We start from the raw sequence: 25,492 nt of genomic DNA, 5'->3' as shown, positions 1-25,492 counted from the left end.
TGGTTTGTGATTCTTCCCAGCTTACGTAAGCCTCAGCAGAGCTTATTTTTCCTACTGTGACTTTCTTACTGTCACCACCTTCTGTTTATTGATTGAGACTTTTAAAAATGCATTAAAAGTAGAATTATTAGGGATAAAGGAGCAACTCTAGGCTGCTTTTTTTTTTTTTTTTAAAGATGGGGATTCAGGGCTGGTCTAAATCTATTAAATAGCGTTATCTTCCATATATGAGTGGCCTCCCTCCTAAATTTCAGGCCCATATTATGAAAAATTAGAATGCTAATATTAGTTAACGTGGTAAGTATCTAGGGGCGCCTGGGTGGCTCAGTCGGTTAAGTGTCCGACTTCAGCTCAGGTCACGATCTCGTGGTCCATGAGTTCCAGCCCCCCGTCGGGCTCTGGGCTGATGGCTCAGAGCCTGGAGCCTGCTTCCAATTCTGTGTCTCCCTCTCTCTCTGCCCCTCCCCCGTTCATGCTCTGTCTCTCTCTGTCTCAAAAATAAATAAACGTTAAAAAAATTAAAAAAAAAAAACATGGTAAGTATCTAGACATCAAAGTATTTTAGTTGGTATAATTTCCAATCAAATGCACAGATAATTTTTAATAATGTCTTCTGAGCTTTTTCTCCCTGGGGCTGTTATTTTAAAGGCTTTCCTTGCTGTGAATACTCTTGATTCCTAGGATATTGATGTAAGTTTAACCTGGACGTAGATGTAACACAAACGGCAGTAACTTAGACTCAAATTCAGAAAATTTTTTTTCACTCCTGTATTCTGTCTCCTGCTCCCATCATTCACCTTAATATTTATTATGACTGTAGAATTGTCTGAAGAGCAGTAGGTCTGAGAATGAACTATGGCTGTGTGACACATCTTCCTTTCTTCCAATATTGGCAAAATAACCATTGTTTAATCATTCTACAGGGCAGTTACCTCCTCAAATGGAGTCCTGTCTTTAGAAATCAGCCATTTAATCATCATTAATTTTCTCTTTTATTCAGTGACAGCTAGAACATATGCTAGTTCAGAGCCTAGGATCCTAGCTCACTTCCTACTCTTGTGCTGTGCAACTTGACTATGGAACTTAATTTCCCTGAGATTCTTTCCTTATCTATACAATAAGGATAGTTACAGTGCCCACTTTTCAAGTTTGGCTGTGAGGATTAAATCAGAGAACATTCAGGAAGGGTTCTTTCTGACTTTTCTAAGTAGGCATGACTGTACATAAACTTTGTTTAAATCACAAAATTGATTCATGGCCCACTAAAAGTATATTGTACACCTGCTTTGCAACTGAGTAGCCTGAAGGAAAGCCATCTTGTCCCTAAGATACCGATCAGTGCTCTTACTCCCTGTATTCCTTGATGTTAAAATTTGTGATTCCTAGCTTATATGCTAATCTAAATCTTTTCAGCTTTTACAAGATGTAAAAAAAAGCATATAACCCTGTGAAAACTGTTCATTTTCAGGAACACTTTCTTCCCTGTGAGGAGTGTGTTTCCTGCACAACTGTCCTAAGTTGGGCTCAAATAAAATTGTTGGTATTAGAGATTCTAAAAGGTTTATTAATTTTGTGTCAAGAATATTTACTACCTAAAAAAAAAGCAAAAAAAAAAAAAAAAACCCAAAGCATTGTATAGGCAGGCTCAAGTAGATTATACAGTTAACCCTGGAACAATATAGGGGATTAGGGGTTCTGACCCTCCCGCTCCCTTGAAGTTGAAAAATCCTTATATAATTTTTGACTCCTCCAAACTTAACTACTCATAGCTTACAGTTGACTGAAGCCTTATTACATAAACAGCCAATTAATACACATGTGCTTATATATATTAACACTGTATTCTTACAATAAAGTAAGCTAGAGAAAAAAAAAATGTTGCTAAGAAGATCCAAAGGAAGAGAAAATACATTCTCAGTACTGTGCCATAACAACTCCAGTATAAGTGGACCCACACGGTTCAAACCCATCTTGTTCAAGGGTCAACTATAATGTGTTGGAGACATATTTAAATAACTTATTTAATTTGTATCCAGTTTTTCTGTTTTTAAAATGTCCTGGCTTGCACTCCCACTTGAACCTTATAATGAAAGAATGAATATCCATGATTAAGGTGAGGGATCACCAGAGTTCTCGATTGTGGGAGGTGATTATTTTTAAAAAATTTTTCTCAACTTTCCATAGTTAAGGACAGTACCAAACCATTAAGCCACCTTTCCAGCCCTTTGTCATATTTATTCTGACATTTCTTTTTGGGTTTTATTTTAGTAAAGATCAAGATAACCTTCAGTTTTGCCTTGGAAATTAGGATATAATGTCTGTTTTCTAAGACAGTGGATCTTAGTCCCAGATGTATGTTAGGATCACCTACGGTGGGGGGGGGGGGGGGTGGCGAGGTGGCGGGGATTTTGAATCCTATCGATGAAATACAGATGCCTGGCCCCATACCCCAAAGAGCCGTGTTGGAAACCACTATGAGAAATACTCTTTTTAGTGTACACACTTTCTTTACCCCAGCCCCACGCCTAAATTAAAAGTCTGTAACTCACAGCTAATCACAGCAATTCTAGATACCCTGTAGATTTATAGCTATTAATTAAAAGGCAATAAGAGTGTATACAGTTTAAAAGTATTTGAAATCTGGCTACAGCACATTTAGATTAACCATAACCTGTCTCTTTGGGTGGTAATGATTTATTTTGAGTTGCAATAACATTATATAGAGAAAACAAAATTTTTTTCTTGTCATTCTAAGATCCGATTGTTCTCTTTTAAAGATTTTGATCATATTGATTTCTGAAGACACTCGTGTGGTTTACATGAGTAACCTCTGATTTAGGAGATAAGAAATGGGTTCAGTCATCCTAAGAAAGCACGTTCTTCACTTTTAGGAAAAATTCCCTGAGGGAATGAATATTCCTTCTGTCTCTAATGATGGAATATACTTTCAGGAACTTCACAAACTTCCTTGTTTAAAGACACTTAACTTTTAACAAGTGTGGGTATGGGGTTTTGTAATTAAAGGAGAGTCATTGAGCTTTGAGTGTTTAATTCTGTGGTTTCTTCTGATCTTTGTCTGCCTTTAAGAGCATTAACACTATTTCTGTTCTATAGGTCTAGCAGCTGTTAGAAATACTGTGGATGTTTGCTGAAATTAGGTGGCAATTTTATATACAGTCACTGCTGATTGGGTTGCCCAGGATTGAGTTTTTTTTTTTTTTTTTTTTTTTTTGGCTTTACACATAAAGGTGGCTAGATTAGGGAATTTGCTGCATATTGCTAACGATTGCTTCTAGAAGGGCAGCATGTTAGCCACAGTTACTGCCATAAGCAAGCTGCATGCTGTGTATTAGTTTGAACACATGGTAAACATGTTATGGTTGAAATAGTGTTCCTTGGAAGAGAGAACCTATTTCAGAGAGGACATAAATTGACCTGTAAAAAAATGAGTGGAAGCCTTGAACCTTTGGATGTTGTATCTTAGTCTCTTGTTTAGAACCAACAAAAGGCGACCCTGAATCCTTCAGTTACATTTATGGTGTTATCTGCGTTACTTTTAAGTGGCCTACCCAGCGTTTGAGTCTGGATTCTAATCATGGCAGAGAGTTCAGATGTTAATACCAATACAATATTTGTTTAAAAATCTCACCAAAGTTCCATTTGTTCCTTGCTTTCTTGTTTGCTTGTGAAATGGAGTGTTTCCCTGGTGTTTTATCCCCAAAGGGGTGAAGGTCTGGATGCCAACTTGTGTGAGGACTAAACACTTTCCTGTTTTTTTGTGTGTGACAAATGACTACCCAAGATGCAAATGTTAATGCATATTTTATCTGAGTTTGTAATTAAAGCACTGCTCCAAGCAGTGATTAAAAGTCCTCTCTGCTCGTGTAATCTTTGTGCACTGTCAAGAAGAGGTGGGCCCTCGCTGAGCTGATTGCTGGTCCTTTTCTGATTAGGAGACAACCCTCAAAGAGCAGTGCTTGTGACTTTTTTCAGATTCCCCTGAATGGCAGGAGCCTTGCCTCCTTTTCAGAGTTCTTGCTTGTCATAGGGATAAATGGTGGGCGGAACACTGCCTAATGATGACTGTGATCATGTAAAATAGCCTCTGATTAAAGAGTAGCTCTGTGGGCCTGCCTGGGTACATTATTCTCTTGGGAGGCACATTACTGGGGTGGGGTTGAGGGAATTCTCTTTCATATTCAGGAGATAAATTGCACTCATCAGAGGACTATTAGTTAAAGGCAATTTAGTATGTGCTTTTCTCATTTCAAGGAAAAAAAATGCCCCCAAATTATCTATTTCACCTGGAGGAAAGAGAGACAGACATATAAACATCTCAGAAGTCTGGCATCAGGTCTGTGGACAGCAGCTCTTTGGGCCTTTGCAGGAGTTGTTTCCTTGGTTTATGAAGGGCAGACTCTTCTTTGTGGCTACACACGTCACTATGAAGGAGCCTCCTTTCATGTATTTAATATTCATGGAAGGTTTCCTATAAAATTACAGAAGAAAGTAGTTTGCTTCTGCCTTCTGACCTTGCACCAGTCTGCTAGTTATTTGTCAAATAAAACTATAGACTTCAGTTAATACCTATAGAATTTAACTTTCGAGACTTTAATACTTGAGTGGAAAAGCTAGAAAAGCATTATACCTTGTGGTTTTCTCATCCTCTCAAAAAAGGGAAGGGGCTATACTTCTGTGTGGTGCTACCATTAGATTGTTAGGACAGGAACTGAGATCCATACTTCTGGGTGTGTGGCAGCTATTGCAGTCCTAAGACTGTAATGGTCTTCCATTAATGGAAGCTTAGTTTCCATGTGTCCTTTTATGTAATCAGTTGGTGCTCTAGAAATGTCTAATCAACATTTCTCACTGATCAAGTGTAGATTTTTGTTTATTCTGTTGAGCTGATTACCAAGCCAAACTATTTCCCCCAAGGTGACATTGCATCTGAAAGTCAAAGAGAAATGATCTGGTTTGATTTGGAGATGTGGTGTTTAAAAGGTGTTAGGAGCATCCTAGGGCTCAGTAAGAGCGTGCTTGGCCATTACTACACAAGGGTAGCAGAAGGGTCCACTTCTGCAAGTTGTTGCATTTGTGTTGGTCAGGTTTCACTTTTGTTGTTGTTATTTTTCTTCTCAGCTTCTTGGCTTAAGGCAAAGACTCTTGGCTCCTGTGTGCTGGCTTCCCCCAGGTGAAGAGTGCTAATTCTTATGGGAGAGACTTTTCATCTGCCATAACTAGGATCTTTACTTTTGGAAAATTACTAAAATATTTCCAACATAAAAATTAATTTCTAAAAATTCCTGCATAAGACTGAAGAACACTATCGTTCATTAAGGGATGCTAGCAGAGTTTTGTCAGATTTAGAAAATAAATTGTGTGGAACATACTTTTACTACGAATTGATTTGTTACTTACCTTAAATTCAAATTTAACTAGATGTCTTGTGTTTTATCTGGAAACCCTTGTTGCAGGTAATGTTGGAAGAAAATTAGAGAAAAGAAATAACTGCTTATAGCTGGAGGGGGGAAAGGAGGAAATCAATAAAAAATGTTTTCTGACAACTGCAGTTGTGAGAAAAGTTGACCTCAGTTCAGTGTATCTGAAACTAGAGTTTTTCAAAGTTAGGCTAGAATGAGAAGGAAATGGGTAGAAAATACACAGACTGTAGGAGAGGAATGGATCATAGAAGACTAAGATGTTCCCTCTCATATTGGGAAATGAAAAATTGTGTATTACAGTGGAAGGGTTCTTTATAGATTACTTAATCTTGGTATCTTCTTTCCTTCTAGAAGGAACTTGGAGCTGAAATACTAAGAGGCTGTTACCTGACCACATTTTCATCATCATTTAGTGGCAGAACCTTGGCTTTGACATACCATAAGTTTAGAACTGATCGAACAAAATCATGTACTTTTGATGATGGAGACATCTAAAGAGAGCTTTCATGTGTAAAAGTGATTATTACAGAAATTGAAACAGCAGTTACCCACTTTTAGTAACTACACTGTCCCTTCTACAGTAGCTAGGTTCACAATGTTCTCAGCATGTATTTCTGACTTATTTGGACTCTTGTAGGTATCATCCCAGTTTACCCTGCCTATAAACTAAGGGAATTTGGGTTTAATGATTTCATTGGTAACTTCTAACTCTTGGACTCAAAAATCTGTATTGTCTGAATGCCTCATAAAGAATTTACAGTCCTGTTGATATGACATTCCCATGTAAAATAGAGATCAGGGGTGTCTGGGTGGCTCAGTTGATTGAGTGTCTGACTTCGGCTCAAGCCATGATCTCACGGTTCATGAATTTGGGGCTCGCTGCTATCAGTGCAGAAACTGCTTGGGATCCTCTGTCCCCCTTTCTTTCTGCCCCTCCCCACTTATGCTCTCTTTCTCAAAAATAAATAAAACAACAGAGCACCTGGGTGGCTTAGTCGGTTAAGTGTCTGACTTTGGCTCAGGTTATGATCTCACAGTTCGTGGGTTTGAGCCCCATGTCATACTCCACGCTGATAGTGCAGAGCCTGCTTAGGATTCTCTCTCTCCCTCTCTTTCTGCCCCTCCCCTGCTTGCTCTCTCTGTGTCTCTCTCAAAATAAATAAAATTTAAAAAATTTTTAAAAATAAAATAAAACATTTTAAAAATAAAATATAGATCATTATAGCATTAGTCAAAAAATAATCTTAGTTAAGTTAAATGAAAATTTAATATGTTTGATGTAGAAAGTAATGTTATCAGGGGTAAAGAAAGGGATAGCAGTATTTAACTGAAGTGAAACTTCCTAAAGAATAGAAGTTGATCTCAACCTTGAGAGGGCAGAAGGGTTTGAGAACTGGGGTTGCAGGGAGGGCAGGTAGGAAAAAAGCCTATGAAAAGGTACAGAAGTAAAAATGATTATGGAATGTTCTAGAAGACCAGACTGGCTATAGCATATAATTCATGCTTGGAAATAGTGTCAGCATTACCACAATCTCCATTGTCCTGTCCCTTCTTGTCTCCAGTTTCTCTACCATTGGAATTGAACCCCTCACTCTGGCTAGTCTGGCCTACTTATTTTACCTCATAAGAAGGCCTTTCAGACTCATCTTGGATCTGACTGGATAGAAGATAAATTGGCAAACAAGTCCATTTTGTAATGGGCTAAATTATTTCACTTTTCACAGGGTATACATCTTCTTTCCTGCTTAAAGAGATGACCATTCATTTGTTACTCCTAGTTGTTGTTCTTCCAGTAGCAAGCCTTGTGCCTTGTAGTGGTAGGTGTTCAGAAACATAATGTGTTCCGAGTTGTTTTGTTCTATATGCTTGAAGACCTGGCTCGACTTCACAGATAGTGGGAAAGAAATGTGAATGCTCTTTGATGAAAGGGGTCTTCTCTTTTTCATTTCTTTTAATCCCCTCTGTGCTTGATGTAGTGCCAGGACCGTGTAGCATGGCGAATATATGTGGGGAGACATGCTCATGTGTGACTGGCAGGAATCTACAGATCATGTGTTCCAAGCCCCTAGTTTCATGAGTAAAAGAACTAATGGTTAATAAATAAGTCTTATGAGTAAAAGAACTAATGTTTAATAAATTTCTTAAGGTGAACAAAAAAAGTTTAGTAGGTGTTAGAATCCAAGTCTCCTCTTTCTAGTGAGTGTTCTTTTTTTAGGATGCCTTGTTCTTTCTCATCTTCACTAGACAGTACAAGAAAAGTTAGCTGGATTCAGGATGTTTCATTACCTGTCTCTCTATGGCATGCCTGTCTCCGTTTCCTGTTTTAGGAGTAAAGTAGAAAGAGCCCTTCAGAGTAAGGGTACCTGGCTTCTTCCTAACCCTGCCACTGCATTTGTATCTTAAAGAATTCACTTACCAGCTTCTGTTTCCACATCTGTAAAATGGGGTGGGCTTGGGGTTTAGTGCCACATAAATTGCTATGTCCTTTGTGGGTACATCCAATAATTCAGCAGTAGTCCTGGATTATATTAACTTTTTGAGAATTTAAGAATGTTCTGTCCTCTTCCTTCCCTGTTACATAGTGTTTCCACAGCATTTGCCCCACGTAGAAGAGTGTAAGCATGTGTAGGAGTGAGGAGAGGGGAAAGGAGTTGGGGAGATGGCTCTGGGCTCTATTGTGTATAACAGACCTTCTGGTTTCCACTCGCCTGTCCTTCATTCTCTAGGTAGCTAGCACAGGGTGAAAAAACCAACCAACTCAACAGGATGAATCTTTTTGGTGTCTGATGCTCTATCTTCAGTTCGTCTTTGTTGTGGTCCATTTCGTTTGGTGTCTCAATGTCTGTGAAGCATGATAACACAAAGAACAAAAAGACAGGCTCTTCCAGAGAGTCGCCAGTGATGGAACAAAGGTTCCGAGGCATTGTGTAAGGAAACCGTGGCGGTGCCCCCTGGTGAGGGAAAGAAATGTGCCCTCTTCACCTCTTCTTAAGTGCTGAGCCTAGCCAGAGGACATGTTTTTTTCTAGAAGGCAAAGCCTTACACTTTTGGCAGCAGAGCTGAAATAGAAAAATTGAGCTTGACCTATTTCCGTAGCAGTGCGAGCCTCACATTGTCCTCTCAGGCAGTATGAAAATCCTTGAACTGGGAAACTGACAGCTGCAATCAGACACTTGCATTGAGGGAAACATCATGAATTTTAATAGGAGTGCTGCTTCTGGGTGAGGTTGGGAGGGGAAAGAGAGTCAAGCCAATTCAAACAAAAGGAGCAGAAGGGGGTTTGCTACGTGTACAGCTCATGGCAGTGATGAGAGTCATATTCAAATTATTTATCCCACAATGATGTTGATGATTTAAGAGGGAAGGATTGCTGAACTCTTGTGAAGTGGAAAGGGTTATGAATCTTCCGCGATTATTAATCCCACTGTACTGAAGGCAAGGAAGGTGGGTATATCAAAACATGACTTGTTAGCAGTAACCGTCCTCAAACACTGCACTTCAGTACCCAGGAAACGAGCCCCGGGAACCACATTGGCCACTACATAGACAATAGTGCTTCCCTCAAGGACACACCGGACAAGCGCAGACTTGTGTGTGTGTGTGTGCACACCCACAGAGCCACTTTCAAGTTGTCTTTCCTATCAGCCCTCTTGCATGGCAAGAGGTACATGGCATTTCCCATTCTGAGTAGCCCTCAGCATCCTGTTTGTCCTGGGGTGGAAGGATTGGAGTTGGTGCCCGTTGTCAGACCTCTTCATGAAGAGGCTGCTTATTGGCCTCGGTATCTCCAGGGTGGTCTCTCAAGGAGAAGAGAATGTGGAAAGACCACTTCTTTTAGAACAGGGTCCCATTCCACACCCATACCCAGTCGTGTTTGTTAGAAGCTGAGGACCGCGTTTGTGAATTAATGCAATCATGAGCCACTTTGTTCTTAGTTGTTTATATGGCCATGCTTCGTTTTAGAAAGGGGACCTGAGTGTTTATTAAAATAGAAACATAATCATTTCAGAACCCCATTCTTCTGAATAAATCAAGAAATAATGTGTGTTTTTTTTTAAGTGTGAATACAGCACTTAAAAAAATATGCTGCAGACTTTGTTCATCAGATTCCTCTGTTGGTGAGACTATTTAGCCTGTAAGGGTCTTTCAGCCAAAGACTGTTACCCAAGACAGCGCTGGCTGACATTCTGAATACTTTTTGGGAAGTACTGAAGAAAATCACCACACACTAAACAGGAACGGCAACTGCCATTTCAAGATGTGGTATTAAGGATAGAACTAATTTCTTGGTTTATGAGCTAGTCCTTCTGGAGCTGGAGGAGAGTGAGATGAGTATGTCTGTGCTGGGGAATTGGGACTCAAGCCAGACTAAGGCAGAACATGTCAGAAATGGAGACAAGGAACAGGGCCATCCTTTACCAGGCTGTGAAGGAGGAATTCATCCTTTGTCCCCTGCCAGGGTTTATCACCAACTGGTGGAGGTGGTGGCAAGGACTTTGTGGGCCATTTGGCCTGGACCTCACATTTATGAAGGATTCATATTTATTCTTTAAAAATTATCACCTAATGGGGGCACCTGGGTGGCTCAGGCAGTTAAGCATCTAACTTTTGATTTTAACTCAGGTTATGATCTCTGGAACTGTGAGATCAAGCCCCACAGCATGGAGCCCTCTTGGGATTCTCTTTCCTCCTCTCTCTCTCCGACTCTCCCTCTCAGAAATTAAGTTCATTCATTTATTTAAATGAACTTAAAAAAATTACTACCTAATGAATTGATGTAGTTGTTGTAATTTCTGTGCATTTAAATAATTTTTTGCATTATGTGTAGAATATATCATGATGACGATAACCCCCTTCAGCATTGCTTCTTGTTTTAGGAAGGTGAAGTGGAGTTCCTGCCTCTCAACATGGGGGAGAAACCCTTTCCGTCTTCAGCTCCTTCCCTATTCTTCAAGCATGTCCTTCCTGTCCATAGTGCTCCTGATATGAGGTCTACGTGGGTCCCATTTATCTTTATCCTTGCTGTAAGCTGGAGTATTCCTTTTAAGTTATTTAAATTGCTAGTGACAAACCCACTTTTGTGGTAGAAGATAGGTGGATGGGGCATATTGTGATAACCTTTACTTACATTTGGCATCCTGCTTGTGTTCAGATCCTTACTGCTATGCTGACCTGCCTCCATTTCTCCGTCTCACGTCTGTTTTCTGCCTAAGCCCTTTGATTCTCCATAGCCATGTCTCTGCATATGCTAGTAGTAAAAGCTACCCCCTGTGAATCTAATACTTTGAGTCACTGAACCTGGAGTCCCCTTCTCTGTGCTATTCATCCATTCATTCATGGGTAAATATTCCCTGAGTATTCTACACTCAGGCACAGTGCAGGGTGCTCTGGCTACAGTATGGCAAAAGGTGAACACAGTCTCCAGGTGCTGGATGTTTTTTTCCCCATCCTCCTCAGCTGCTACAAACTTGTGCTGACCTAGGTTCCCTAAACCTCCATCTTGATATTCCTTCTGGTTTTACTCACCTGCTTAGGTTCCCAAGTTAACCTTGCCACATCGCAAGAATCCAAGGGTAACTTCTGTTCATACTGATGAGGGAAATAATGTACTAAAACGTCTTCCTGGAGGGAAACTGAGAGGCTCCAAGGTTATTGTAAGGCAAGGTACTTACTAGTCACTCAGGTGCCATGATGGATTGGAAAATATCCAAGAAGGAAGGAGGCTCTTCTTTTCAGGCTAAATAACAGCCTCCTTGTTGGGAAGGGGATAATCAATCCCAGCTGGAGCAAAGAGACCACATTCCCTTTGCTTTTCCATTCAAATCTAATCTAATGACATGAGTTTCTGACATGAGTAGCATTCTTGCCCAGACTTGTGGCCCCAGGGAGGGGATGGTTATTCAAGACAGCTGGCTCCCTAAGCAAGGCATATAACTTGATGATAAATGCTTACAGACAACTTCCCTTACTTGCTGATTCCAGTCTCAGTTTAATTGACACCCCTGGAGATTTGCAAAAAATAAATAGATGTTTCTTTGAAAGAATATTATTTCTCTGGATGCAAGAAAAAGATAAGAAATTGTGCATGCATACAGTTCATCAGTATTTTCCAGCTTATGGAATTCTTTAGGGAGGGATTCCTTTTATGCATTCCCTATGAAACAGTAGTTTCCTGTGCCTTTAAAACCTGTCTTGTGTTATAGTGTAGAATAAATCTGACCTGTGAGTTTGTTTTTTTTTTCTTTAGCTTTGTCTTTTGAAAGGAACCATTTCTATGAATTAGTAATTTGAAGTCACCTTGTAGATTTTTCTTCTGAAAGCTTACATGTAGCTAAATTCAAATTTTAGTAATTTAAAAATTGTTTGTTTTTTCCAGGGTTTATACTCCTTTGGGTCAAGAAACCCTTCTTTGGAATAACAGTTATGCCTAAATCTCTAGACCTAGATGTCAAGCATTTCTTGTACATTCCTTTCTCATAATTGGAGATGAAGTGTTGTGGGCAAAGAAAGAATTGACTCATACATCTTTTCTGCCATCTGAGAACTTGGGCACTATAATGGTTATAATATCTACACTAAAATGAATATTCTGAGAAAACAGACATTTATTTGAAAGAATTTGGAAGTATTGAGGGTATGCAGAATTTCTTTGCAGTTTATCAAAAGGACTAATGTTAATGATAAAAAATCTTATAAATCGAATTTTAGGACTGGATCAGTGAGATGAAAAAGGGAATTAATAAGAAGCACTAAGACCTGGTGAGGTTTCAAAATCAAAGCTAGGCAAAAGACAAATTGTTTCACACCTTATATAAGTTACAAGTTGTGTCACACCTTATATAAAAATTTAAAGACATACTGAACAATATTTTTGGTTGTCTGTGGATATATTCATCTATAAAATAAGGGCAAAAAACATGGCTTAGAAGGGCCCATGATAAATAACTTGACAGTATTTTCCTGAGGTGGCATAGACCTAAGGTAAGGAGGGAGGGAGCAATGAGGCTTGGGGACCAGAAACAAAAGAGATTTTAACTTTATAATGTTTTATTTGCAGATATTAAAGGGATCTCAGGCAAGCATGACCTAATAACTTTTGTTAACTCTGGAAGCTGGGCATTATTTGCTATAGTCTTTGGTCTGGTCCTAGATTACTTAAATATATAAAATTACCTTGAAATGGAACCTCAAAAAAAGACTTTTTATACCTTTATTCTTAAGTTCCACATAAATCAGAGTAGCGGTGCACAATCAATAGATATAATCCTCTCTGGGTATTTGCATATTTACAGTGAGTCTTGATAAACACATAAATCTCAACTGCTGAGCTCTCTTGTTTTGAATTCTCCTAAACTAAGTACTGTTCTAACAATTTGCAAATCAGTTATGTGTATGTTAGTGTAACAAGTTTTGGCTGTGTTTCAGGAACAGGTGCCTTTTAAACAGGAAAATCTAATTGTGGTATTTGCCTCAGCCAATATCACTTTCATTTAAAAAATGTTGTCATAAATAATTCGAATGTATGGCATGCTTTCCGTTTCTCAATAGCCACAGGCATGTAACTTATTCAGAGGATTTCTTTGGCCTGGAAGCGAGACTTTTCATTTGCTAAGAAGCTTGCACGGGGAAAAAATGTTCTCATTGCTTTTCATGTAGGATTTATGTTGGTTTGAAAATGAAAATTTTGAGTCCTTGTCATGTGAAAAGAGATGCAGCTGTAGAAACCAAAATCTTATGTCTTCTGCAGCATAGAACTGCCCCACTTATTTTGGACTCAGGTCTGGTCAACTCACCAGGCTGGACCCAACAGCTTAAAACTAGGAAATATGTAAAGGGAAGTTTGGGCACAGTGTGAAATTAGGGCACAAAGCCTCTAGCGCTTACCAGTTTCCTAAACCTAATCTCTCCCTCTGCCCACTGATGTTAAATGCAGCAAACTAGAAGTAGGCAGGGGGACTGCTGAAAGGGAAATTGGGTGGTCTTTTTAATTACACAAGTGAAAGTTCAGAACATAATGGCAAGGAAGGAGGAAAATAATTTTATTAAGATGAAAGCAACATAAAAAGTGGACATGATTCCTTAAAAAAATTTTTAATAGGGATCATTTTCCTACAAACCTAAATAGCCCTACTATATTACAGCATAGTGATGGATGGTGTTTGTAGTCATAGTGCTGAGTGGTTGGTTTTTCCAGAACGAGTCTAGAATTTACCAAGTTTTTCCACACCATCTTAACTAATGGATCTCTTTGTTTTGATTCCAAAGGTCTTAACTACCTGGATGCACTCACCATTTGCTGAACTGATGCCATGAGGGTGGACTAATCTGATGGTGGATTTTTATATGCAGAGACTAAATTTCTGGAAAATATTGCAGGTTTTGCCTTTATGTTAAAAATTTAAAGGTCATAATATTTGTTAATACGTGTTTATACCCTTAGCATGTCCAGTCTGGCAGCAAATGGAGTCCTGTTCTAAAACCATATGATTCTAACTTGTGCTTATAATTTGTTTTTAGAGAGTTGGCCAATTCTTTTGAAGTTATCAATTTCAGAACATACTCAGTATTCCCTAAATAACAGAAAGTTGGCCTGAATTTTTATGGACCTTATGACATTACTTAGAAATTGATCCTTAAAAAGAAAGATAAATCCTAAACATAAGTTTACATGCTTGCCATTCATTTACTTCATAAAAGTAAGACCTAGAAAAGTGGTCTGGTTATTTGGATTTTGGCATGTATAAAAGCTCTCCTGACTCATCTCCGTAAGCTCTCTTACGTTGTTTTCCATAAATTGTAGATCATGCTGTGACACAGTGTGTGGTCAGGTACAAAGAGTCACACAGGCAGAGGTCAGACTCAGCTCCTTCTCCTCTGCTTGTTTGACCTTGAGCCAGTTACTTACCCTCTTTGAGCCTTTGTTTCTTTTTGTTGAAAATGGTAATCCCCGTGCCTACTTAAGGTTGTTCTGGGGGTTTAATGAAATTCATGTGTAGATGAGACTCACTGTGTAGAGTATATAGAATTAGATGTTTCATACTTGTTCCCTATTCCTTTCTGTTGGAAACAGAAAAATTTGAATTAGAAAATTGCCACCATTGGGGCCTCTGGGTGGTTCAGTCGGTTGAGCATCCGACCTGGCTCAGGTCATGATCTTGTGATTCATGAATTCAAGCCCTGCATAGGGCTTGCTGCTGTCTGCAGAGTCTGCTTCAGATGTGTTTTCTCTCTCTCTCTCTCCCTCTCTCTCTCTCTCTCCCTCTCTCTCTCTAGTATAAATAAACATTAATGAAAAAATTTCCTCCTTTTACTTTGGGTCTCAGTTTCCCCTTCTGTAACGCCTGTGGTTTGACATCCGTGTTTATTATTTGAAGATGGTAGAATCCTGGAGAGTGTGGACTCTGGTTCCAGTCACACCCACTTGCAAATGTGCAGCTCCAGCTTGCCCAGGATTTGAGGAAAGCTCATAATGGTTGCCATAATAGGTTTCCTCTGACTTCCTTACCTGAATTCTTTTAAATTCTTGCGGCAGCCTCCTTCCAGTGTCGGAAAGCTCTAGAGTGTATTTGAAACTTTTTTCCTGTAGGAATTAACACTGGGATCCTCGGTGGGGGCAGTCAGAGGATCAGCTTAAAAATTACCTCATTTCTAGGAAGAGTGATCATTGTCTCTCCTCCAGAATACATTTGGTAGCCAAATAGCTATGAATTTTTCAAGATATTTTTATCCTGCTAACAGAGGTATTTCCTGAAACTAAATCTTTGATCTCAAGATTCTGTGATTAGTTGTGATTGGTGAATAGCCATTATTATGAAGAGGCCCCACTGGGAAAGGAAAGGTTAGGTCCAGTATTTTTTTTAATGGAAACAAACTAAATGTCGGGAGTTGTCTGTAGATGCAGTTGAGAAGCCCTTTACTGTCAAGTACTGTCTTCTCTTAGCTTCAGTTCTGTTTCCATGGCAACCACAGGGTCTCTAGTGCCTGGCTGAATGGTTTTACAGGAAGCTGAAAAACATTGCTATTCTAAGTAGCTTTCTTTTTACTGTACAAAGGGATCCTTCCCTTACTGTAGGCTAGCCAACATTTACTGGGAACAAAGGAGACTATTTATGCGGATTGTATTCTGGGTAGAGGGTAAAGAAATGGGGAGACCCCAGTCCCTGCTTACTGACTTGTGAATTTGTTTTTGTGGTGGTTGTTCCTAGCATTTTGGAAGATCCAAATAATTTACCTTTTCTTTATTTCAGATATGGGTTTTCCTGTTTATGTTAAGCAGAATTTATATTCTAAGTATAGAACTGGTTTTAAAAAAACAAAAGGTGGTGGTGTGTGGCTGGGATAATATTAGTTATGGTGAATTTATAGCTTTCAAGTATCTATGAAGGCAGTGTGTTTAACAACAAAAAGTGCCCCATGCTAGCAATAGACACAGAAAGATAATGGCTTGGCAGTTATTAGGTTTATCCTTTATTGTATGTTAAAATTATCATTTGGATTTTCTTTACATATTAAAAAAAACCTGTATTTCCATTTGTTTACATGGTAGAAAAATTATATATGGTAGAAATGTCTTTGGGGGTTCAAAATTAAATGCACTTCCTTTCTGGCAATTTATGACTTGTGCTCATTTCTTAGGAAAGAAATCAAGGGTATCAGTGCAGTTCCATTAAAAGCTGATATAATAAGTTTAATTTCAAATATAAGCCACTTCCTCGACTTCTTTTCTGAGCTCTTTCAAATTCTCTTTAGAAGTAAGTTAGAAAAAAAAAATTTTTTTTTGTTTACTCTTTAGTAGAGACAGCCTTTTAAAACTGCACTCTGATGTGAAAGCCTTTAATTTTAACAGATGTGGACCTTTGTTCCTAATCTTGCTCTGTGTCTTTCATACACACAGTTACAATTAAAGACAATCTATAGAAAATTCCAATGCATGTTTTATATGCCTGATGTTCATCATCCTTGTGCTGGCAGGCCAGGTCCAAGGACCCACAGTGGGATCCCACAGGATCAGCCAAGAGGGTCCCTGTCTGTATGCAGAGTAGAAGAAATCAAGCACGAGCCAGCAAAAGGTGAAAGCAGAGTTTATTGAAGGTACAGAGAGAGTGCAGGTACAGAGCATTTGGGAGACTCAGGAAAGGAGGGAGTCTTGTCTTTGCTTGGGGCTGAGGGTTTTCATTGAGGATCATGGTCTGATGTATGTGTTCTCTTAGGCATCCTGGAATTGGTAGTTAGAACAAAGATAAGGACCCAGGTGTCACTCCTGGGAGCCAGGGGGGTCTTGGCATTGAGATATTTAGTGCCAGTGATCTGGAATATGGACATGATAGCTTCTTAGTCCTTAGATGTTTTCTGTTGTGCTGGAAGACTCCAAAGAAATCATTAACTCCTTACCCCTTACAAGGAGGATATACATTAAGGCATGTGTATGGCAGGGGGTGCAGATCCTAGCAAGAATAGAAACAGGAAGGGAAGCAAAGAGCAGAGTTTCATGGAGACCCTCAGTTTCCCTGTCTCAACCCCATTTCTTCTATGAAATGTAGTTCTTGTTCTGCAAGATGAGCATTTCATGGGAGCTGAGATTTTCGACCCGGACTGTATTTAGATAAGTTAATGCCAATTTAAACTACTCCTTTACTGAGACCTAATGATGTTTCTTTTGCATTTTTATTTTATCAGGTCTTGGAAATTTTCAATAAAATAGTTTTGGAAAGTATCTCAAGAGACCCTTATTTAATACATCCTCAAGTCTGACTAGCACCAAATGGCAGATTTAATAGCAAATTGCTTTGTTTTAAATGTCCTCTACCAGATGGTTGCAGTAGTAGGTTTCATAAGTAATTTTTCTCAGGTAACCCTGAAATAATGATGTAAGGAATGTACTTTTTGAAAGAACTTTCATGATCTAAAATGAGTTTTTAAAAATTATTTTAAGGTATCTAGAGCCAAAATTTGATGAAGTATTTGCTGATGTTGGGGGAGATCATCAAGACGTGACTACTGGTTGACGTGTGAGTGGGATGTGGGTGGTCAGAGGCTCCATACCCTTTCCCCTGTTCTTGGAATGTGGGTTCTGCTTGTCTTCTCCACTCCCAGGGGCTGCTCCAAAGACATAGCTTTGAGATTATGTGCGTTGAGAATATCTGCATGATATACGTGACTGAATCCAGTTAAGACTTCTATGTGAACTTTGAAGGTTTGACAGGCAAGTGTGGGGATCCAGTTGTAAGCTGCCTTTGCTGGTTAAAACTGACATCTACCAACCTGCAGTTGTCTGCCTCTTTGTTTTTTTCCTGACCACTAAACAAGGGGCCAGTTTCAGATTTCATCCGGGACAATCTCAAGAAGGTTTTGAACGAACAGCTGAATATTTTCTTTCTTTCTTTTTTGTTTTTGTTTTTGTTTTTTGTTTTTTGTTTTTTTTTTAGTTTATTTATTTTGAGAGAGAACACAAGGCGGGAAGGGGCAGAGAGAAGGAGACACAGAATCTGAATCAGGCTCCACGCCATCAGCACAGAGCCAGATGCAGTGCTTGAACTCAGGAACTGTGAGATCATGACCTGAGCTGAGATCAAGAGTTGGATGCTTAACCAACTGTGCCACCCAGGTGCCCCCTTAAAAAGAAAAAAAATAATAATGTTTATTTTTGAGAGAGAGCACACAAGCAGGGAAGGGGCAGAGAGAGGGAGAGAGAGAATCCCAAGTAGGCCACTGTCAACACAGAGCCCAACACAAGGCTTGATCTCAGAAACCATGAGATGATGATGACCTGAGCTGAAGTCGGACACTCAACAGACTGAGCCCTCCAGGCACCCCTGAATATTTTCTTTAAAGAGTTATAGGATTTGACTGGTGTATTCAAAGAGGTTATAGATTATCTTGGCATAGAAAGCCAATATCATAAATCTGTGAACAAGGACTACCTTGCATGATAATGAGTTGATAGAGATTGATTGAAAGAGTGTGGAGCCTCTAGAGAAGGGCTATTTGGAGGAAATGGGATTCAGGGCATTTCATTAATTCAACAGAAATGTACTGAACGAACCTTTTATATTAGATGTTATGTACTGTGCTGGAATTATAGCACAAGTAAACAAGACTGTGTCCCTAAATGTATGGAGCTCACAGTCTGGTGTGAGGTCCAGACACAAAACCAGGCAATTACTTCAATGATAATGTCTATGTTGGGCGAATTACAGAGTACTAAGGGTACACCTGGATTTGTAAGGAGCAACAGATTTCGTTGAAGATTTCTTTGAGGATGTATGAAGCTGAAACAGAAATCCCAGTGGACGTTGCTATTTACCCATTTAAAATAGGGTTCCTTTTTTTCTGCACTTAACTTTTTGGACACAGTCTCCTAAGCTTTTCTTAGAAACTAAAATACTTGGATTTTAGAATTTTATAGTAAGAAGAGATCTTCTGGAAATCCAGCCTGTTTTACCACCAGCACCTTTGTAACTCTGGAAAGGAGAAGAAATGCAAGATTTCCAAAGTGTGCCAATGGGTCAGGATAAATAGACCTCCTCTCATTCATAATGTGAGTGAGTGTTCAGGGAAGATTACATCTCTGTATCCTCTACCTTTTTTCTTTTAAGGAAAGGTTTTATTCTCCTAATACATGCATCGTATCTTTGTCAGACCTCAAGCCTTTGTATCTGCTTCTATCTCCTTTAACAAAGGAGAGCAAATAGGGAAATAAAAAAAAAAATAGTTGAATCTGTTAGTCTATGTAATCTGTTAAGAACTAGCACTGAAATTATGGCTGCTACCCAGTCACCCTGACCTAATTAATCTGTCTCCTAAAGGATAGGAAAAATTACTGTTTTTAAATGGCCCACATTCCTTTGGAAAGCTTAGATATGCTCCCATAGATATATTATTTCTCAGTTGGATGTTTCCCCATTAGATCCTACTGATTGCTTTAATTTTGTACCTTAGCAGAAATATCACTTCCCCCTGGTTTATGTAGCTTCTTTCATGAACTACATAACATCCATTATTCCTGAATAGCTTCTTGTATTGAAAAATTTAGAAGCAGACAGTAAGAGGTCTTCTAAACTGATACACTTTCCTCACCCTTGTTAAGAATGATTCTCAGATGTTATTCATCGTATTGATATGTTCTTTTCAGAGTCGCATTTAGTGACACAGCCAATAACTCAATGTTAAATCCCAGTTTTTAAAATTTATGATAAAAGGAATGAGACCACCACAGGTAAAGAACAAGAAATATGTTGAAAAACATAAAAGAATTATGTAAGTGTTCAAATGTATGAAATGTTCTCAAGGCATTGGGTATTTTATTTTATGAGATGTTCTTTTTGTGCTTCTTTATTCCTGTAACTGTCAGGGTGCTCTTCCATTGTAGTATTGTCTTATTGTAACATTTTGAATGGTAATTTGAATGATAATTGTTATTTTCTTGTCCATTTCTACCAGTAGACTGCATGCTTCTTGGCTTTTGTTTATGCCTGGCATATTATAGGTACTTTGGTTAATGTTAGACTGAATGTACAGTGATAAATTAATGTGATTCCCATTGATGAGAAATACCATTTTTCATCATTGATGAGAAATTTATTTTAGCTTACATCCGACCTTGGCATTTTGTCAGATATTTCACTTTGAAAAGTATTGACTGAGTTTGGGACACTACTAGGAACAATTAAATATGTAGTCCATATGCTTGTAAAATGTAAGCATGGGCAAATAATGACTGTATTATATGGAGGCTTAGCATTACACAAATATAATTTTAGCATAAAATTGGAATGATATGCTCACAGTCTCTTTTCCTCTGCATTATCTAAAAATGTTGACCTTGGGGTGCCTGGGTGTCTTGGTTGGTTGATTGCCTGACCCTGGATTTCAGTTCAGGTCATGATCCCAGGGTGATGGGATCAAGTCCTGCATGGGGCTCCAATTAGAGCCAGAAAAATTCAGATATCCTTTTTTTTAATTAAGATATCTTAAACTCCCAGAAATTACATACAGAAATGTGGCTCATATAATGTACATATACACACATGTATACATATACTGGTGAAATATTTATAAATATGTTTATATGTACATATTAAAGAATAGTTTCTACCATCAGCCTACTGGAATAAGAGGAGCACTTGGGTGGCTCAGTAAGTTAAATGTCCAACTCCTGATTTCCATTCAGGTCATGATCTCACAGTTAGTGAGATCAAGTCCCCCATCCGGCTCTGTGCTGACAGCATGGAGCCTGTTTGGGATTCTCTCACCCACTCTCTCTCTCTCCCTTCCCCTGCACTCTGTCATGCAGTTGCTCTCTCTCAAAATAAACTTGAAAGTTTATTTTTATTGTTTATTTATATTGAGAGAGAGAACACGTGTGAGTGGGGAAGGTGCAAAGAGGGAGGGAGAGCATCCCAAGCAGGCTCTGCTCTGTCAGCCCAGAGCCCAACAGAGGACTTGATCCTGTGAACTATGAGATCATGACCTGAGCCAAAATCAAGAGTTGGATGCTTAACCAGCTGAGCCACCCAGGAGCCCCACAAAATAAACTAAAAAAACAAACAAACAGTATTTGAGGCCATGAATGAATGAAAATGAAGAAATAACCACTGCTTTCACATGTGATCACATTTAGTCTTTAAAGATGAGATGAAATTGGTATCTTGCTTAAGGTTTCTGCATGTTAAAAAAAAAAAAAAAGGAGGAGGTGAGGTGGTCAGGTTCAGGCTCAGCAGTGTAATAATACAAAAGCTTATCCTCAGCAAATGCTTCCTGTGTTTTTAGTTAATACCATAAGGTGAGTTTCCTCTACAGTGAAAGTGAAAACAACTGAAACCTGCTCATTCTCCTTCCACGGATGTTAGTTTTGGTTTACTCATCAACTTCTCTGTTGGTGTTCTCTTACTAGTGAGTTTTAACTTTACGGTTTTGTTGATCATAGTAATGACAGTCCAAACAGTCCATATCTATATTGTGAAAAATGTGAACAGAGACTTGTATTTTTTTAGAGGTGGGGGAGAGGGAGGGAGGGAGAAAGTGGGGAGACAGGCAGAGGGGAGAGAGAATCTTAAGGTCCTATCCCATGACCCTGGGATCATGACCTGAGCTGAAATCAAGAGTCAGACCTTAACTGACTGAGCCCCTCAGGTGCCCTTGTATTTTAAATCAGCAGCAGTAGAGGTAGAGAATATTCCCATTCATTCCTTATTTACTTATTATCAGTACAGTCTATCATCTGTGTTTATATCAGTTTTCTTCTCTTGACTAGTCAGATACAACCCCATGAAATTGTAAGAATTCCAGCTTTAAAGGTTGTGATTTTTCTAAAACAATATATGGACTGGATAACTTCTTTTGTTTCAGAACCAAGAGTTTCTGTCATGCAGACTGTGGGGTCGTAAGTGGACCCTTAATGCTGCTTGGAGGCCATCATTGTTTCCCTCTTGGGACAGTAAACCACATTATTCGGGTGTGATGGGGAGCTGGTAGGCAGAGGGTTTAGGGTCAGGACCTGGATGGGGGCAGGGCTCCTCTTTTAGTTAGAGACACTACACTGTACAGTAAAGAGCCTTTGCTGAGGACATAGCAAATCCGACCTGTTCCTTTCCCCTTTCAGAGTAGAGGCAACAGGTATTCATTAAACTAATAACGAGTAATTCCCCACAATCCCAGATGGCAATTTTACACCTTTTCTTCCTCCTCAAACCTGCTGTACATCCTCTCTCAGCCTCACTTTCAGGTGATGACTTTGTTTCAGTTTTCTCGGTGAAGTAGGAAGCAATCAGGAAATGTGCGCCAGCCCCACCATGTGTTCCCACCTAGCAGCATCCACTTGGATTCCTTTGCTGGGAAGACTGACCATGGTCTCATGCAAGGTCATTCCCTTCTGCACTCTGTTCCCATCCCCTCTCTCTTACAAAGGGACACAGCTCCAGCAGGTCTCTCCTTTCTTTCTTGTGCCACCATCTTTCTCCTGCCTACTAGATCCTTTCAATAGCATAGTATTGTGTTATTTCTCTCATCTTAAAAAGCAAGTTCAGGGATGCCTGGGTGGCTTACTCAGTTGAGTGTCCAACTCTTGATTTTGGCTCTGGTTATGATCTCACGGTCTTGAGATTGAGCCCCTGCTTTGGGCTCTACACTGGGTGTGGAGCCTGCTTGAGATTCTCTTTTTCTGTTTCTCTCTGTCTCTCTCAACCCCTCTCCCTCTTGTTCTCATTCTCTTTCTTAAAAAATTAGAAAAAAAATATTCTGCTAACCACAGACTCCACTTCCTCCTTCTGCTAATCTTCCCATTTTTTCCAGTCCAAGCTCCTTGTAAGAGTTGTCTATATCCGTGTCTCCAGTTCTTCTGCTATTGTTTTTTTCAAGAAAAATGTTTAATTTTTTATTTTGAGAGAGCACAAGCAGGCGAGAGAGGCAGAAGGAGACAGAGGAATCTCAGGCAGGCTCCACACTCCGCACAGAACCCAACAGGGGGGGCTGGATTTCATGACCATGAGATCATGACCTGAGCCAGAATCAAGAGTTGGACACTTAACCAAGTGAGCACCCAGACGACCCTCTGCTATTCTTTTTTAAAGGTGCTGCAATTATGGGGCGCCTGGGTGGCGCAGTCGGTTAAGCGTCCGACTTCAGAAGCCAGGTCACGATCTCGCGGTCTGTGAGTTCGAACCCCGCGTCAGGCTCTGGGCTGATGGCTCAGAGCCTGGAGCCTGTTTCCGATTCTGTGTCTCCCTCTCTCTCTGCCCCTCCCCCGTTCATGCTCTGTCTCTTCTCTGTCCCAAAAATAAATAAAAAAACGTTAAAAAAAAAAAAAGGTGCTGCAATTAGACCTTCTCTTTAACCATTCCACTAAAACTAGTTTTCATCTTTAAGAGCCCACCAATCTCTGTGTTGCTGATTTGGTGGTCATTTCACAAGGTTCATCTTACTTAGCTGTTGGTAACATTGACACAGGTGATTCCTCTCTCCTCCCTCATCCTTGAAACACTTTCTTGACTTGTTGTCCAACATACTACTGACTCTTGTTTTTCTTCCTCCCATTCTGGCTGCTCCTTCTCAATATTCTTTGCTGGTTTTGCTTCTTCTCTTTGACCTTATAATGTTACTGTGCTTCAGAGCTCAGGCTTTAGATCTTTTCCTTAGGTGCATTCATTGCCATAATTGATCTCAAGATTTTAAATACCATCCATATGCTGGTGAGTCCCAAATTTCTACCTCCAGCCCTTATCTCCCCCATGAAATTCAGATTTGTGTATGTCTAACTTTCTGCCCACCAACTCCACCTGGATGTTTAATAGCCATTTGACATTTAATATTCCAAATCTGAATTCATGAGCACCCTCTCCACCATGAAACTTGTCCATTATCTTGTATTCTCTCCTATTAGAGTTAATGACAATCCCAACTTCTTAGTGGCTCAAACCAAAAACCCTGAGCTATCATATTCTCTCTCCTTTCATATCCCCTTATCCAAGGGGTAGTGTAGCCCCTTCTCACTACCTCCAGTCCCAACACTATTGCACAAACCATTCTCATCTCTTGCCTGATGTAGCAATAGCCTCCAACTATGCTGTCTATGCTTGCCCTTTTACAGTCTAGTGTGAGCATGGTGTCATCCTATTAAAAGGGAAGTCATGTGATGGTCCTCTGCTCTGAAGCCTCCAATGGTTTTATGTCTCAGAGTAAAGCAGAGCCCTTACCAATGGCTGACAGGGCCCCATGTCATCTGCTCTGTGTTCCCCTTACTTCTCTGATCCACTCTTCCCCCTCTTTTACTGTATGCCAGGACTTTTCTTGTGAATGTGCCAAGTGTGATCTCTCCGCAGGGTCTTTGCACATTCTGTGCTGTCTGCCTAGATCACTTTTCCCACGTGCTTGTTCCTTGGTCTCTTTTAATATTGTGTTCAAATGTAACCTTTGCCAGAGGCCTTCCCCAACCACCCTGTTTAGTTTTGCAACACCCATCCATGCATTTACTGTTCTCCTTCTTTGCTTCATCTTTCTTCATAGCACTTACTGCCTTTTGATATTGCATAAATTTACTTACATGTTTTTATTGTGTTTCTTTTCACACTTGCTTTGGAAGGACAGATATTTTTGTCTCTTGTTATTTCTTTACTAATGTTTCTATAGCATCTAGAATGGTGCCTGGCACATCATAAATGCTCAAAACAAATTTAATACTCTAGGAGGTATGTCGTGTCCTGAGTCAAAATACATGTTTGTTTAAACCAGTTGTGTCACTTATTCATTTCATAACGACCATTCCTTGAGAGTAGTATTTGAGGCAAATTGGAGCCTAATTGATAGTTATATAATTTGGTTAACTATTTAACCAAATGTGCATTCATTGCCTGGAAACTGAGTCAAAGGGAGGCAGGCATCTCTTGGAAACCATGTTTGGGAAAGCCAAACTTAACACTGACAGGTGAAATCATTAGAAGATTGATTAGGAAGATCTAAATAATATAAAACCACTGTTTTGATCTCTTATAGTCCCTAGACTTGTTAAATACTTCTTTTCCATATAATAAGGAACTTAATGGTCTACTTTGGCATTTATTCTAGTCAAATACCAACACATTTAGTACCAGATAAAATATTTCCTTGTAATAAAATCAATTGCTTAATCCTTCTAAGAACCCCATGAACTGTGAGATCTTGACCTGAGCCGAAGTTGGACACTTAACTGAGTCATCCAGGTGCCCCAGCAATGATTTTTTTTTTAACTTTATAATTATTACTGGGAAAAGAGTACTTTAAAAAAGAGAGGACCTCATGTAGCCAGTTGAAAAACAGGTAAAAGTGGAACCTACCTATGTCCAAAGTCTAGGAGGATAGTTGTCCTCGACACTGGGATGAGCGGATGAATGTCCTCCCTGTGGGGGATCCAGTTTCTGTGGAATCTCAAAATGAGACAGTGTGTGTTGCGATCCAGGGAGTGAAAAAAGAATATGAAATTAAGACTATACATTTAGGTATAGGACCTTATAAGGGCCCTGTAGCCTCCTCTGATGTTAATGATCATGTTGGTGATGGAGATGAGCATTTACACCTTGAGC

At 39.5% G+C, this 25,492-nt stretch overlaps 1 protein-coding gene across 12 annotated transcripts in view; it reads left to right on the top strand.

Annotated features, from left to right (window-relative positions):
* Positions 1 to 25,492, top strand: part of DCLK2 (doublecortin like kinase 2) — a 152,701-nt gene that overhangs the window by 66,068 nt on the left and 61,141 nt on the right. The window lies entirely within an intron of this gene.

Source organism: Acinonyx jubatus, chromosome B1 (genome assembly GCF_027475565.1).
Source record: "Acinonyx jubatus isolate Ajub_Pintada_27869175 chromosome B1, VMU_Ajub_asm_v1.0, whole genome shotgun sequence".
Lineage (NCBI taxonomy): Eukaryota > Metazoa > Chordata > Mammalia > Carnivora > Felidae > Acinonyx > Acinonyx jubatus.
This window is presented reverse-complemented; position numbering and strand designations above follow the sequence as displayed.